A 13,733-nucleotide genomic window follows, 5' to 3' on the forward strand; every position below is an offset into this window, starting at 1 on the left:
GGGAATGAAATCAAAGAGCTGCACTCTGCAAGAAATAAGCCAAACTTCTGTAATACTGCTGATGGAGACTTTTCCAGCAACCAAAACCAGAAGCCATACAGAATGGCCCAATTTTGTAGTGTCTAAGCAGATTTCCAGGGTTGTGTTTGATTCTGCTCCAAGTGGGAAACATTCTTGGCTTTACATGACAGGAAGATGTGCCAGGAGAAGAAACTGCTTCCAGAACTGTGAGATGGAAGTGGGCATTTGCAGCCTTAAAGAGGACATTGAGGGTTGCAGTCCTCATGGCCAACTCCAGCCTCACCACTCATTTTTACTAAAGTCAGCAGCATCGTGTTGCCACAGGAATACAAAAGACTTGGAAAAGATGCTGTTACAGCAGAAGTGCTGTAATGTGCTTTCACTAATGTGAAAGATGGACTTAGCAAACATCAAGTTTGTGGTCTGCTGCTTCAGAAGAGGAAAAGAAGTTGCATCTTTTAAACTGCACAGAGTTGTTGCAGTCTAGAAGATGAATAGATCAGAAGATGTACAAATTAGCAGAAACACTAAAACTAATCCCAATCCCTAATAATCAGCAACAGTGACTGTAAGACTGTCAGTAAGTGGGACAAATTCTGCTTTGGAGCATGGCCCATTGGCCTCAAACACTGCCCACCAGCCACTCTAGATGGATTCACCCCTGAGCTGAGCACTGCCGTTTTATGATCCCAAGGTCCTCTTGAAAATAAGGAGAGGTGAGAAAACCTATTACAAGTGGCCTAATCATGTGAAAGAATCATGGAGAAATAACAGGTCAGTAGAAGTCAGGGAAGGTTTTTTCCTGAGATTCCTCCTAGGGAATGCTATACTCTGAGAGGAGACCTGAGACCACTGCAAAGGCACTTGAGGGCCTCACTGGTGGAGGTGGCTGTTGCCGATGACCTTTTCTCTGTGAAGCTGCATGTGAGTTTTGGAAGAACAGTGCAGGTGAGTGCCATACCATATCCATTCTGTGTCATTTATTAGATTACACAGCAACAGGCCCTGAAATCCACTCTTTAACACAGAAAACCCTTTGTGCATCCAAATGGTTGTTCTGTAAAGGGGATAGTCTCTGTTGTGCTTCAAGGTCACCAGAGTTGGTTGGTCTCTCTTCATAAATGCCTTATCTTGGTTTTCTACCTCCAGTCAGTAAAATTACACAGAAGCTCAACAGCTGATACTCATTTTCTAGGGTTTCATTTGACCTCTTTGAAAGAGCTGCTTGAGACAGGCACCAGAAGTGTGTGAAACCTGTATTTACCATTTCTGCTAAGAGAGGGGATGAGATTCGCCCCTTATTGTTAGCATTTCTTGGAGTTACTTGGACTTCAGGAGTAAAAACCTAAACAAAAAACCTGATCAAAAACCTAAACAACTGTCCCCAATCTACAGCTAAGTGCGCAATTCAGGGCCTGGTGGAACTTTTCTTGTTCCTTACAATGCAAGAGGAAGGACAAGTCTGGAGCTTGCCTGAACATCCTTTTCATATCCGTTAGCCACAGCCCTCCAAAAAAAAAAGCCACAGGCCCTTGGCCTACCCTTTTCTTCACTAGGTGGATTAAGGATATACCAGTTTGTGGTTTTTAAGAACATATGCACTTAGATTTTTGATTTGTAAGCCTATACATATGTCTGGAAATACATGAGTATAAGGCTTCAGTAGTGGAGCAAAAATGTTCATTGACCAGCTTGCATGACCTTGGGTGGGAGTGGTAGAAGCTAAGGTCTGTCATGAGTTCAGGGGGCACTTCAGCAACACAAATGTCATAATTCAAAGTGTCCCACAAGGTACTGGGCCTCTGACTCGCAAACAGGCAGTGTGCGTGGAACAACCCTTCCATAGAGTAAGCAGGCTTTGTACCTTCAGGCTACAACTTCTTAAGTGCTCATCCTTGAAATGAGCTTCTCACAGCCACACAACATGGCAGCTTCTGTATTTCCACTTTGTTTTCACTTCTTCCTCAAGTGAGAGCAAGTGTTCGAGCTTGATTTCTGCTGCAGCCTGTTGTAATTGCCAGAGCAGACAAGTATCTGCAGTCATTCTGAAACGCCTTGTGTCACTCAGAATCAAAGAGCACATGAAAGTTCATAACAGATGTGAACAGGTGGAGACACTGCCATTCTCTTTTCCATTGATTGTGGGTATCTGTCAGACTGTCATTGCATTTCTCCTTCTTTCACATTACTAGCAGATTACAGGTGATCTGTGTATTGCATTTGTGTGTTGCTCACAGGTAACTCAACCTGTTTGTCATAATTTGTCTTGGTGTCACTCAAGGGTTCTATTTTGGAGCTGTAGCCCAAGCAGGAGCCCTCCCTCTCACCCTGACACGGGATCAAGGGTATCTGTAGCTGGTCTCTGTCCCTCAGGCAGCACAGAATGCCCCAGCACCTTCAGGCTCATGCAGAGGTTACTGCCTTGGTACCTGGTGTTTATTGCAGTGCGGTTACACTTCAGCAACTTCTCCAGTTGGATTTTTGGCTTATCACATATCCACATCATCCAGGCAGGTTTGAAGTCCTGAAATTCTGCTTTTCTCTCTCTGTCTCTTTTTTTTTTTTTTTTTTCTTTTATAGAATCAGAAAATTTATTCTAGGCTCTTAAAACATTGGTATTTTCTTTTCCAAAACTGAGGAAATTTTTTTCAGTGTTTGCAAAGGTATACCTGCTCTAGATCAAAGAGTTAAATAAGAATTCAAATTGTGTCTGTGATCAGGAATCCCATCTAGCAGCCATGACTATTACAAAGAGAACACACGTGAAATTTTTACTTGTCATCCACATTCACGTTTTAAAGCTCTCTGGAAATCCTGTTATAGAACAGACTGGAAGGCACCTCTCAAGGTCTCTGGTCCAACCTGATGACTTTGTGAAGGTCAGCCTCAGAACCATACCAGGCTATTCAAGACTTTGGATAGTAAAGTTTTGAAAAACTTCAGAGTGGAGACTCCACACCATCTCTGGAACTCTGTTGCTGTACTAAGTTGTTCTGGAGCAGCAATTCCTCTTTGTATCTGGTCAGAGTTTTGATTGCTGCAGCTTGTGACTTGCCTCTCACCCTGTCACTGAGCCATTTGGAGAAGAATCGGACTCCACCCTGCCTATAAAACCAGCAATTCATGGTGGTATGACATGTTAGGACAGTCAGGCTGTGTGAATCCCTGAAAATATTTAGCAGTTGTTTTAATCCCAAAATCCAGCACACCTGCAGGGCTTTGGTGCAGCTGTCCAGAGTAGCTTGAGGAGTTGCGACAGCGGTGGGTGCTTATTCTGGATCCAGTTCCTGCAGGGAGCTGTGCCTCAATCCCTGCCTCCGCAGCCAAGAGGACAGGGGAGTGTAGATCACTGCCTATGTTCTGAAGCCTTTGGGAAAGAGCTACCAAAGCCTCAAAGAGTAGAGTCTTTAAAGCTTTACTTCTTCTAATTGGAATTCCCTGTAAGTTCCCTGCTTGCTTTTTTCCTACTTTCCCACAAACCTGACGTTCAGGTGAAGTCTTCATCCTGGCGCCAACCAAGCCTAGCCGGCTTGATCCGGGAAGCAGGACCGAAGCCCCAGGCCATGCGCACGTCACGGAGCGAGTCAGGCGGCGGTGGCTTTCCATCCCAGCCGGCACGGGCGCTCCCCAGGCGGGTGAACCATCTCAGCCTTGGGTAGAAACCGCAGGTCCCAGCCCCCCTCACCTAATCCTATGCTGTGCAAAATCCACCCTGGCCTTTTGGGTGTGAAGGAGTTTACCTTTCCTTTTCACAGCCCCGAGCTTTCCGCACCCTCCTCTGCCTCGCGGGTCACCTGCCCACTCTTCAATCGCTGCCGCCTCCCAGCTTTCGGTGGTTCTGTCCTTGCCGACCTCCTGGCTGGCCCAGAGCTGCGGACACGGCACTGAGGGTTGTCTGGTGCTGCCACCTTAAGGCTCTGAATTCGTACTCCAGCAAAACCCGTGCACTGCTTCCCTGGGGACAGAGAGTGAGGAGCTGGGGACTGGCCAAAGGCCGTCCTTAGCAGCTGGAGGATGACACAGAGCCCTCACCCTGCTCTCGCTGAGCCCTGTGGCTGCTCCACCATCTCTCATGGGGAAGTATAGCAGGGTTTCATCCAAATTTTTGCATGCACCTCCTGAGTTTGCAGGCTGATGAGAAACTGTCCTTTGCAATCTGTAGGGCAGAGTCAGAGCAGATGAAGCAGAAGATGAAAGTTTCTCTCTCAGAGGAGGTTTTTACAGCCTGCCTTTCTGGCAGGGATGGCTGCTTGCTGCCCCTGTAGAGAGAGAGGGCTTGATGCTTGTTTTCATTGGCTCTCAGCAACAAATGAGAGGTGTGAATGCATTTGCACTCTGACGCTTTTTGGTGGCAAATTTTGTTGTTATTTGGCTTATTGTGTGATCTGCAACCTTTCCATTCCTGTTGTGCTCCCAGAAAATTCCTGTGCTGTGTGACACTGAAAGAGGGCACCTCTGACCTGAGGGTCTCAAGCCACTTTCCCAGAGCAACCAGCCAGGAGAAGACAGAATGATCAGTGGCAGCTCTCATGCTCACAGCAGAGACCACAGAAGTCATCTTGGCTGGGATTGGCAGCTTTTCCATCTACCACTGTTCCTTCCAGCACCACTAACAGCAAGGTGTGCTTGTAGGGACCTATGTGGATTCTGTTTCCACAGGTGCATGCATGTGGTGGGATCCATCTGCCACAAAGCTGTCAGCACAGCAGGTGCCTTTCACTATCAAATTGAAAAGAATTGCACAGGTAAACAGGTAGCATTAGAAATAGTTGCTGATTTTTAATTCTGAGTGCAAAGGTTATCCCAGGTATTAGGCCTTAGTTCAAAACACAGTGAACACAAATCAAAAAGCTTTTGGTTTTTGAAACAGGCAATAAAGTGTAATTAAGTAAATAAAGTAATTGAGGATTTTCCCTCTTTCTGGATAAGAACCAGTATGTTTTATTCTGGAGTAAGACAAATGAGAAAGGAGCTACAGAAAGGCATTAACTTACATACATAGTGCCTGTGTTCAGCCCATAGGAGAACTAAGGTTTCTCATCTCCATCTGTGGCATGGCTTTGAAAATTTCCAGGTTTTCAAGCAACCCAACATAAAGTTTTATAGTGTTATTACCTCAAAAGCATTAATTTTTCATAGCTAGCTCTGCCCTGCACATTGCTGGTGCTCAACAACACCTCGTTCTGAGCTGCAGGTACTGAGTCACACAGGGAACCTGGGATTCAGCAGGTTTAGGAAGCTGCTGCTTCCCTGCAGGTGGGAAAGCTGGTTATGTCAAGGAGCTTTCTGTTTTGCCGTCAGAAGGAAAGGAGCAGGCCCCAACACCTCCCAGGGCATTTCCCTACCACTCACCAGCTGCAGGCCAATGTGATGTCTTTCAGCATCTATCCAGTCCTTTGGTCAGCTTAAAAATCACAAAAATACTTTCCTTTTCAGTTTCCCTTGTAGCCACGACCTTTCATCCTTCCTCCTTCCAGTGGAAAGACCACTGCTCATGGACACCTCCTGAGAAAGGAAGCATGAGTATTTTTGTTGACACAAAACCACAGTTACAAATGAGCACAGAAAAATGAGTTTGTTACATATCGTTGCTATTGAGAGTGTATCAAGTACTATTGGCAAAAGTAACCTACAGATCATTTGGGATGGAGCTCCAAAGGTAACTGACCAACTGAATGCCTGGAAGTAAGATCTTGTCTTCACTTCCATAATTTCTAATTTTTATTTCACTCCATATGCTCCCACTGTTATTAATTCATCTGTGAGCACAGCTGAGCCAATATTTCAAATCAAAAGTTATTTAGGGGTTTTCTATTCACTAAAAAATATAAAATACACATTCTGAGTTCCAATGCACATTCAGATTTGTGAAGCATAAACTATCATTGGGAGCATCACACAGAAATCAAGTATAAACAACTCATTTCACTGTCATAGTAACACACAGCAATCTTCTGCCTCCAGCACACTGAGAAAAACTTCTAAATGTTGACTTGTATTCAAGTCATTGTTTATCCTGACAGAAAAAGTGCAGATAAAGCCATGAAAAATTGTTAATGAGAGCTCGACGCTGCATTATTTATGAAAATAGCAAAATAATAAACTCTGTTCTCTAACAGCAAGCATACTATTCTCTCAGAAATTATTAACAGAGGGTTTAGATCATCAAAATGGTATGTTTGAGTATTTTCCGTTTAGTGCATTAATATCATCTGGATAAAAAATGCTGGGACATATGCTCATTTTATTTCTGATGTTAAAATTTTACCTTCTTTTTTGGTGTTAGAGTCTTAATAGAATTACCTTAAGTTCTTCTGCTCATCATCTGCTGCTGCCTTCAAGGCTTGCTGAGCAAAGGGCAGAATTCAGATCATGACTTGTTTGACAAAACAATTGTCAATTAGTGCCCTGTGGGCAGCAGCCCCATCTTCCGCAGTTAAGCCTGGCCTGTCACTACACGTGCCTTTGCCAGGGTGACAGTCTGCTGTCCAGACCGTGCTGTCTTTCCCACTGTTCCCCTCCTCCCCTTGGATTTCTCTACCAGTCACTGCTTTGTCTTGTCATTAATTTCTGTCCCTAAATGCTCCTTGGGTGCCTGTGCATAAGACAGGGGCACTGATACTGTTGGCATTTGTGCTGGCTTTTTCGTGAACAAAGACTGAGGTGTCTTTGGTTTCCAGAGATTGCCAGGAGAATCTGGCAATGGTTTGTAGTGGCTGGAGAAGTCAGGCTGCTGTCACGTGTGTCCACAATGATGTGCCCAACCCGCAGGGACCTCTCACAGCCGCAGCGTCGAATGCCTGACCTTGGGGCTATGCAAGGTTACTAATTAGCCACAGCAAACGCCAAGCTCATTCGAGTGCCCTGAACCTGTGCTCCCTGTCTTTTAAACTCGGGAAAAATTGCAGTGTCACTTCTGCCTGCAATATTTTTGCTACCCTTTGCCACAAAGGGTGGGTTGCCCCTCTCACAGTGGCAATCCGAGCCCAGGTGGTCAAAAGTGACGCCTCGGTTTGCTCAGATTACCCGTGTTTGATGTCCTGTGCTTGAGTTCCCCCAGAGTTTAGTCTCAGACTCAGATGCCTGCTACCCTCCCGCTGCAGAGACTGGCGCAGCGGGACCCCAGACTCCACTGTTTCTGTAGAATCCACTGTGTCTGCCAGCCCTGGCCTAAGGCAAACACACAAAAAGGCAGTGTTTGAGAGGCTGTGTCTGCACACCTTGTCACACAGTGACAGGTCAGCTAACATACGTTTTCCTACGCAAAACAGCTGTGCAAATGGGGCAGCATGAGGGGAGAAAAGGGGTCCTGAGCTGAGTGACAGCACATTCTCACAGTGTTGAAAATGCCTGTGTAACTTCAATGAGGCAGGAGCTAACAGCGTGCACCAAAGGAACTGCTGTGGCATCACCATGCACATGCTTAAACAACGAAGTAGATAATGCGCCACTTTCCCAGAACAGGAATATTTTTACTCTTGCCTTTGGAGCAATCACAGCCACCAAACCAGCAGGAAGGTGATGTGAACAGAGATAGTCACTTTTACCTTATTGACTGTGAGGAAATTGTAACAGCAAGTGTACTTCAGAAGTAATGCCTCTCTTCATCTCCTCTTTCTGAGATGTGCTGAACACACGCTGCTCTGAATGCATTCCTGGGAAGCCAGGAATGTTCAGCAGCCATCAGAAACAGGCTAATGAGCTTGGAGTGAAAAGAGAGAGAATTATTGCTCTGAAATCTGACTGAAATCTGACTTTCCTATAAGAAAACAGCATCGCCCAAGGTTATTCTGCCTGCTCCTGAGAGCCATAAGCACAAGAGAAAAATGTAATTCTCTTTAGCCAGATTAGCTTCTCTTTCTATTTTGATTGATAAATAACTGAATTGAGGACCTAACTATGAAAAAGCAGCGTCCCTGACTATCCTTCCAAGGCACACAAACAGCAGCAAAATGCTTCCTGTGAAATACTCTCTCTGCCAGAAAAAAAAAGATCATATCTGGACACTTCCTGGAACAAAAGGGAGTGTTCAAATTAGCTCTTTATCTATTTTCATCTCTGTTCCGCGATCTTTGGTAACCTATCTCTTAGCTTCGTAATAATTATGGTATCAGTGCTCATAAATGTCCTTTGCACCAAGATTTGTAGATTCTTTATCACAACTGAGTAAACAGCTCCATTAAACATTTTACAAGCGAGGAAATGGAGCTAACAGCCAGTTGGGTGCTTGCCTCTAACTCACAGGGCAAATCAATGGCAGAAACTAAACCAAGATCCTTATGTCTGTCTGACTTCCAGAACTTGGATTTAATCACACCATTATTTCCAAGGTGTCCACTGATCTCACATTTTAGAAAAGCAGGATGAGTAGTTTTTTCTAGATGGATTTAAATGCACCTCATATGGGAAAAAAATTAATAACAGGGCTTTAGCCAGTAGCTGTATCCAAAATTCCCCTGGGAGCTCTCATTGCAGCAAAGAAAAACCCCAAGGTATCGGTATTAAACCCAAAATGAAAAGAAAAGCAATATATTCACAGCTCCTGAGAAGCTTAAAAAGCAAGAAACCAAAACCAGCAGCTGAGAGAAATCAACAGCCTATGGCATTGGGGGCGTAAGCCATGTTTTTCTGACAGTTTCACTAGAGAGTGTGAGTCAAGGCAACTGCTGCCAGTCATTTTCCGAATGAGCAGGCATCTTCCCAGAGCTCAGACACATCACAGAGGTTTAATCTTCAGGAGGCATTTTGGAACAGTGCTGGTACCACAACCTGTGCAAAGCAGCACCTTGATTCATTACCTCCCCATGCTGGGCTTAGAAGTTGCATGTGCTGAGTTCTGGCTAACTCAGATTGAAGTAACAGCGGGAACATTTTAGCCTGTGAGAGACCCTGAACTTGAATTTGGCAATTAAAACCAAGCCAGCTTGTTTTTATCTGTGTTTAACCCCAGTTAACATGACAAGGATGCTCTGGTTAGGGCCTGTAACTACCCTGGGCTTGCTGAACCAGCAAAACCCTTGCTGGGCAGCGTTACATGCATGTGCAAGCTCAGTCCTGGATCTTCTCAAGCTCTGTGAAATGTCAAGTGAAAATATAGCCATTTTGCTCTTATCATTTTGATTTTTCAGCCCTTACTGTCCAAGGCTTTTCTAGGGATGACTTCATCTCAGTGGCTGCTTTATTCACCCAGATGTTGATGCTTGTAGCAACTGCACAGCTCACTCTGCCAAACTGCTCACAGCATCACTGGAGCCCATCTCCTTGACTCTTCACCAGCACAGAGTTGTGTCTCTGGGACCCAAGACATGCTTTGCTTTTGGTACGAAGTTCAGAGGAATTGCTCTTTCAGGGCAAGAGACATGTATGAGGATGGAATGGCATGAGAGGGAAGGGCATGGGAAGGGATAGGTGAAAGAAGTAAGGTCCAACTACAACTCAGTTTGGTGATAAGTGAGCTGGTGTGATTGATACAGGGAAAAGGGTAGGAAGCCATGGGGATTTAAGGAAGAAAAGCCTGAAGAACAGATTTCTTTGCAATGTGGGAAGGCTGGCAGTAAGTCATAGTAACAGTAACTATGAAAGACTTGGCTATTTCAGTTCTGCTGACTGCTTTATTATGAACAAGCTGTTTGCACAGTCCATCTTATGGCTGTAGAAGTATTTCCAATGTTTAAAACCCCCGTCTGAAGGCCAAGAAAGTCACAATGAACCAGCTGAGACTAAAATTTCCTGAGCTGAGGTTGTGCTTCAGGCTAAATTTGTTTGGGAACATTCAGCCAAAAATTTTTTAATCCCTTTCTAATGGCTGACATCGTTCTTAGAAATCCATTGTTTATCTGACCTTCTCCTAACCCGTTAGAAAAATTTCTGGTGATATTTTCCTTTCTCAGTTTAATGCTTTGAAGCATTACACGCAAAATTTGGCAGGAGGTAGCTTTCTATTAGGAAGACACATTGCACCAGCTCTCTAAAACTGTGCTCAAACTTGGCTAGGTTACAAGCACTTGAAAACCAGTTTGCGTGCGCTTGATAGAGCTCTCAGTTTTCCATCTGAATTTCCCCTGAGATGTCTGAGCAGAGCAGGTGGTGGTTATTGCTGCTGCTGAGGGTGAATGACAAGTGTGAAGCTGATCTCTGCCATGCACCCCTTGCCCCTTCCAGCACCAAAATGGTCAGAGAGAGAGAGGCCGTTCAATTGAAGGCAAAGCACGCAAAAGAAGGATCGTGGGCTGAAAAAAGGAGGTGGAGGAAGGACTGAAAAATGTCTGGGACTAGGTGGGATGCCATGTTTTCTGGGTTGAGAAGAGGCCACCAAAGAGGAAAGGTTTCTGGAGTCTTCTCTAGCCTCAGCTCTGCTGTAGCCTGAGAGATGGACAGCCAGGGAACAAGAGCAGCAGGCTTCACACTAACCAATATTGTTCCAAGAGATTTTGCTCCTCCAGAATGAGAAATTGCTGAGGTTTGCATCCCTCTACATCGGAGGTGTTAAGGGGAAAGCAGTCAGTCTGTTGGGATTTGGACAAAAAATTTCTGAAACCTCGCAGAAATATTCATGCTGTGTGACCAGTTCTTCCTGGCTATCTCCAGGCTTGAAGCAAAGAGGCAGGGAAGGAAGAGTGATTCTTTGGCCATTAGTAGGTGTTGGAGAAGATGAAATAGGAAAGCCTTATAATATAATTGCTTTTATGATTACTTGGCAAAAAGATGCTGATAAAGCTCTGAGTTACTGAACAACTAGAAGACAATAGTATAGCCGACTGAAGGTAATCCCGCTTCTTGATGGGACAATACCCTCTGCCTGCAGGCAGGTCCAAGGGTCAAAACAGACCCTGCCTGCTTGGCAGAGGGTCCAAAGGGCAGTTTTTAGGGTTTAAAATATAACCCCATAGGGTAATGTGATGATTCTTATAGGTTGTATGTAAATGTTGTAGAATTTGTAGCTTGTTCTTGATTGGTCAATGAGAATTAGAATATTCAACATAGAAGATTATTTATTGTATTGTAAAGGGTAGATCACTCTCTTGCCTCTTGCTTTTTTTGCCTCTCTCTCTCTCTCTCTCCCTTGCTTCTCTGACCTGCTTTAAGCTGCGTCTTGCAGCTCTGGCAGGTTTCTCATACCCACGCTCTTTCACAATAAACCCCCATGCTCTAAAACCCAGCTTCAGAGATCTCTTTTTTCTATTCCATCCTCATAACCAAATACCACAGAATTAAATCCTACAAGTAGGGTTTCACCCACCTCTGTGGAGAGAGGAATATGTGATAGTGGGTAATTGCTGAAACAGGAGTTTCCATAAACAGGCGCTAATCTGTGACCTCTGTGTTCAGGTGCCAACGCTGCAGGGCGATCTGCAGAAGCTGCTTGCAGCCTCAGATGGGAGCTGGGCATTGGCCCTGGACAGCTGTGGGTGGCAGCTTCCAGACTTTTTCTCTCGGGTACCAACACTTAGAAGGTCCTTTGCCTCCACTGGTGGCATCTCACAGGGATACTGTGGGTATGACTGCCTGCTCCTCACCCATGCAGGCACTGATGACCACTGGAAAAGCCCATCTAAACCACCTTTATGGGCAGAGTGGGAACAGTAGGTGGCAAAATAGACTTTGAAGACAAATGCTGTAATTAAAACCAGATTAGTAAGTGATCATCATCTATTCTGTGCCCTGAATAAAGGGAGGGTCCTTCAAAAAGGAAATATAGCATGTAATTATAAGTAAATATGCTCTCATGGACAATATGGACAAAAAGGCTCAACTACAATTGCTTAAAAGAAAAAAAAAGGCAACTCCTGCATTATCTTACTTCTGGATGCTTTGATTTGCAATACTAATAGGTTTTTTTCTTAAAGCTGCCTTTCTGTTTGCATTTCACTGTCTTCAGTCAAAGATTGGTGATGTCTGCATGCAACTTCTGTAATTTCACTTAGTCCATCTCTTAATTGACTGTGCACAGTCAAAGACATGCACCCAGCACAACAGGGCAGCAGCTAGCTAAAATTAATATGTATGGATTTGGAGGGTTTTTTGCCTAACTTGAAAATTTCTCAAAATATTGCTTTATTGAAAAAAAATGCAAATGAACATCTTTCATTCTTCAGAAGAATAATTACCCTTTTCTCTTTCACTCTGTCAGAAAGAGATTTGTTGTCTATTGTTTCTTTGCTGGCTTTGAAAACTGTTCTTTTGAAACTACAAAGCTATAGCATTTGTTCCAGTCCTTTGCAGGACTGGCAGTCCCTGCTACTAGCCAAAAAGTGGAGGAGCTGTTAAGTTTGCAGGAAAGGATCAGTTACCAAGTGACCTTTTGGAAAGATGCAAATTGGGAAGACTATGTCAGTGCAGGGTTTTGGGTTTTTTTTCTTAAGCTGATGCATTTCTCAGGTTCCAGCTTTGTCACTTTATGTCAAGGCTGAGCCACAGGAAGCAGAGAAGCTGGAGAGTTCCTATTGAGATGGCCTTCCAGGGTGATTTTCATTAAAATTAAATCCACTTCCTGAATTCTGATCAACCATCCTTGTCATTGCCCACAGGTGAACGATGGGAGTCTGACAGCCTTTGGCTCTAGCCAAGGTATTCAAAGCTGAAAGGACGCAGGAAGATATTTTTCAGCTGAAGTTCATAAAGGTCGAGCTCAAAATAAAGTGAAAGAGGCAAGGTAACTTCCTTTTACTGGTGGGGTGATCAGGAAATGTCCACTGACATTCTTGGGACCACATTTCCCATTTTTCACTGTCACCTGAGTACATGGGTCATGAAAATCAAGGTGGGAGGAAGCCCTTGATCACCTTTTATCATTTAACCACCTGCTCAAGCCAGTCCCACTGAGTTGGGAACTGTTGCAGCTCTGTCTCCTGAGACCTCACACTAGAGCTGTTTGAAATGTGGTGGATATTCAAAAGCCAACAAACTTCCAGGCTACTCTGCAAACAGACTTCAGCTCTGGTTAGCTCTCCCAGGCTGGACTTGTCAAGAGTGCTCTCTGTCCATTAGCCACCTTGTTAATACTCTAAACTTTATCAGCCACCGGAAAGATACCTAAGGTGCATCACTAGTGATCATCCAGTTGGACTCTGTACTGCTGATCCCACTTTTTTGAGCCCCACAGTCTGAGCAATTATTCACCCACTGTATCACCTGCCTTGCCAGTCTGTATGTCATTGATTTAACTACAAAGATACTGTAGGAAATGGTGTTAAAGGCTTTAGTGTGTCAAAGAAGTAAATGAGATGCACTGCTCTCATGCTTTGAGGAGCTGCCCTTAAAGAACAACCAGTTCTTCTGGGCCACTTCCCTCTCCAGGGCAGCTCCCTTTGGGATCCTTCTAAGGAGATCCCAGAATGACACCTGCTCTCCTGCAGGTAAGGGCAGAAAGGTTATTTGTGCTGCTGATTTCTTGCAGGATTTAGTATTTCACAGTTTCATGGTTGCTGCTGGCAAACTTACCCTTGACCATCATATCCTGAATCAATTCTTCCTATTTTGTGAACAGCAAACCCAGCACAACATCTCCTCCAGTTGTCTCATCAATCACCTATGTCATGAAACTAAACCACCTGGATTGTGCCTGACCATGCAGCCCTTCCAGTCAGAGCTCACCATGAGTTAGTCCTAAGGCCTGTGATTGTGTGGGATTGCTCTGTTGACTTCCTCTCCTTTATCAAGAAGTCTGTAGTGAGTGCCTGTCACACCACCGCCCATGGAGCTTTGCCACCTTC

General features: G+C 44.6%; 1 long non-coding RNA gene across 10 annotated transcripts in view; it reads right to left on the bottom strand.

The window, feature by feature from the left end:
* LOC146443686 (uncharacterized) overlaps window positions 1-13,733 on the bottom strand; it is a 56,617-nt gene that overhangs the window by 15,685 nt on the left and 27,199 nt on the right. For 3 of the 10 annotated variants that reach the window (XR_014849175.1, XR_014849174.1, XR_014849187.1), the window contains one exon: window positions 5,374-5,526. The exons of 4 other annotated variants lie outside the window; for them this stretch is intronic. This is a non-coding gene — a long non-coding RNA (uncharacterized LOC146443686). Of the gene's footprint in view, window positions 1-3,761; window positions 3,977-4,053; window positions 5,527-13,733 lie in introns of all 10 variants that reach the window. 3 more of the 10 variants (XR_014849185.1, XR_014849183.1, XR_014849179.1) reach the window with 2 other exon arrangements.

The sequence above is a fragment of the Lichenostomus cassidix genome, chromosome 1Aa (assembly GCF_008360975.1).
Source record: "Lichenostomus cassidix isolate B80296 chromosome 1Aa, HeHo_3.0, whole genome shotgun sequence".
NCBI lineage: Eukaryota > Metazoa > Chordata > Aves > Passeriformes > Meliphagidae > Lichenostomus > Lichenostomus cassidix.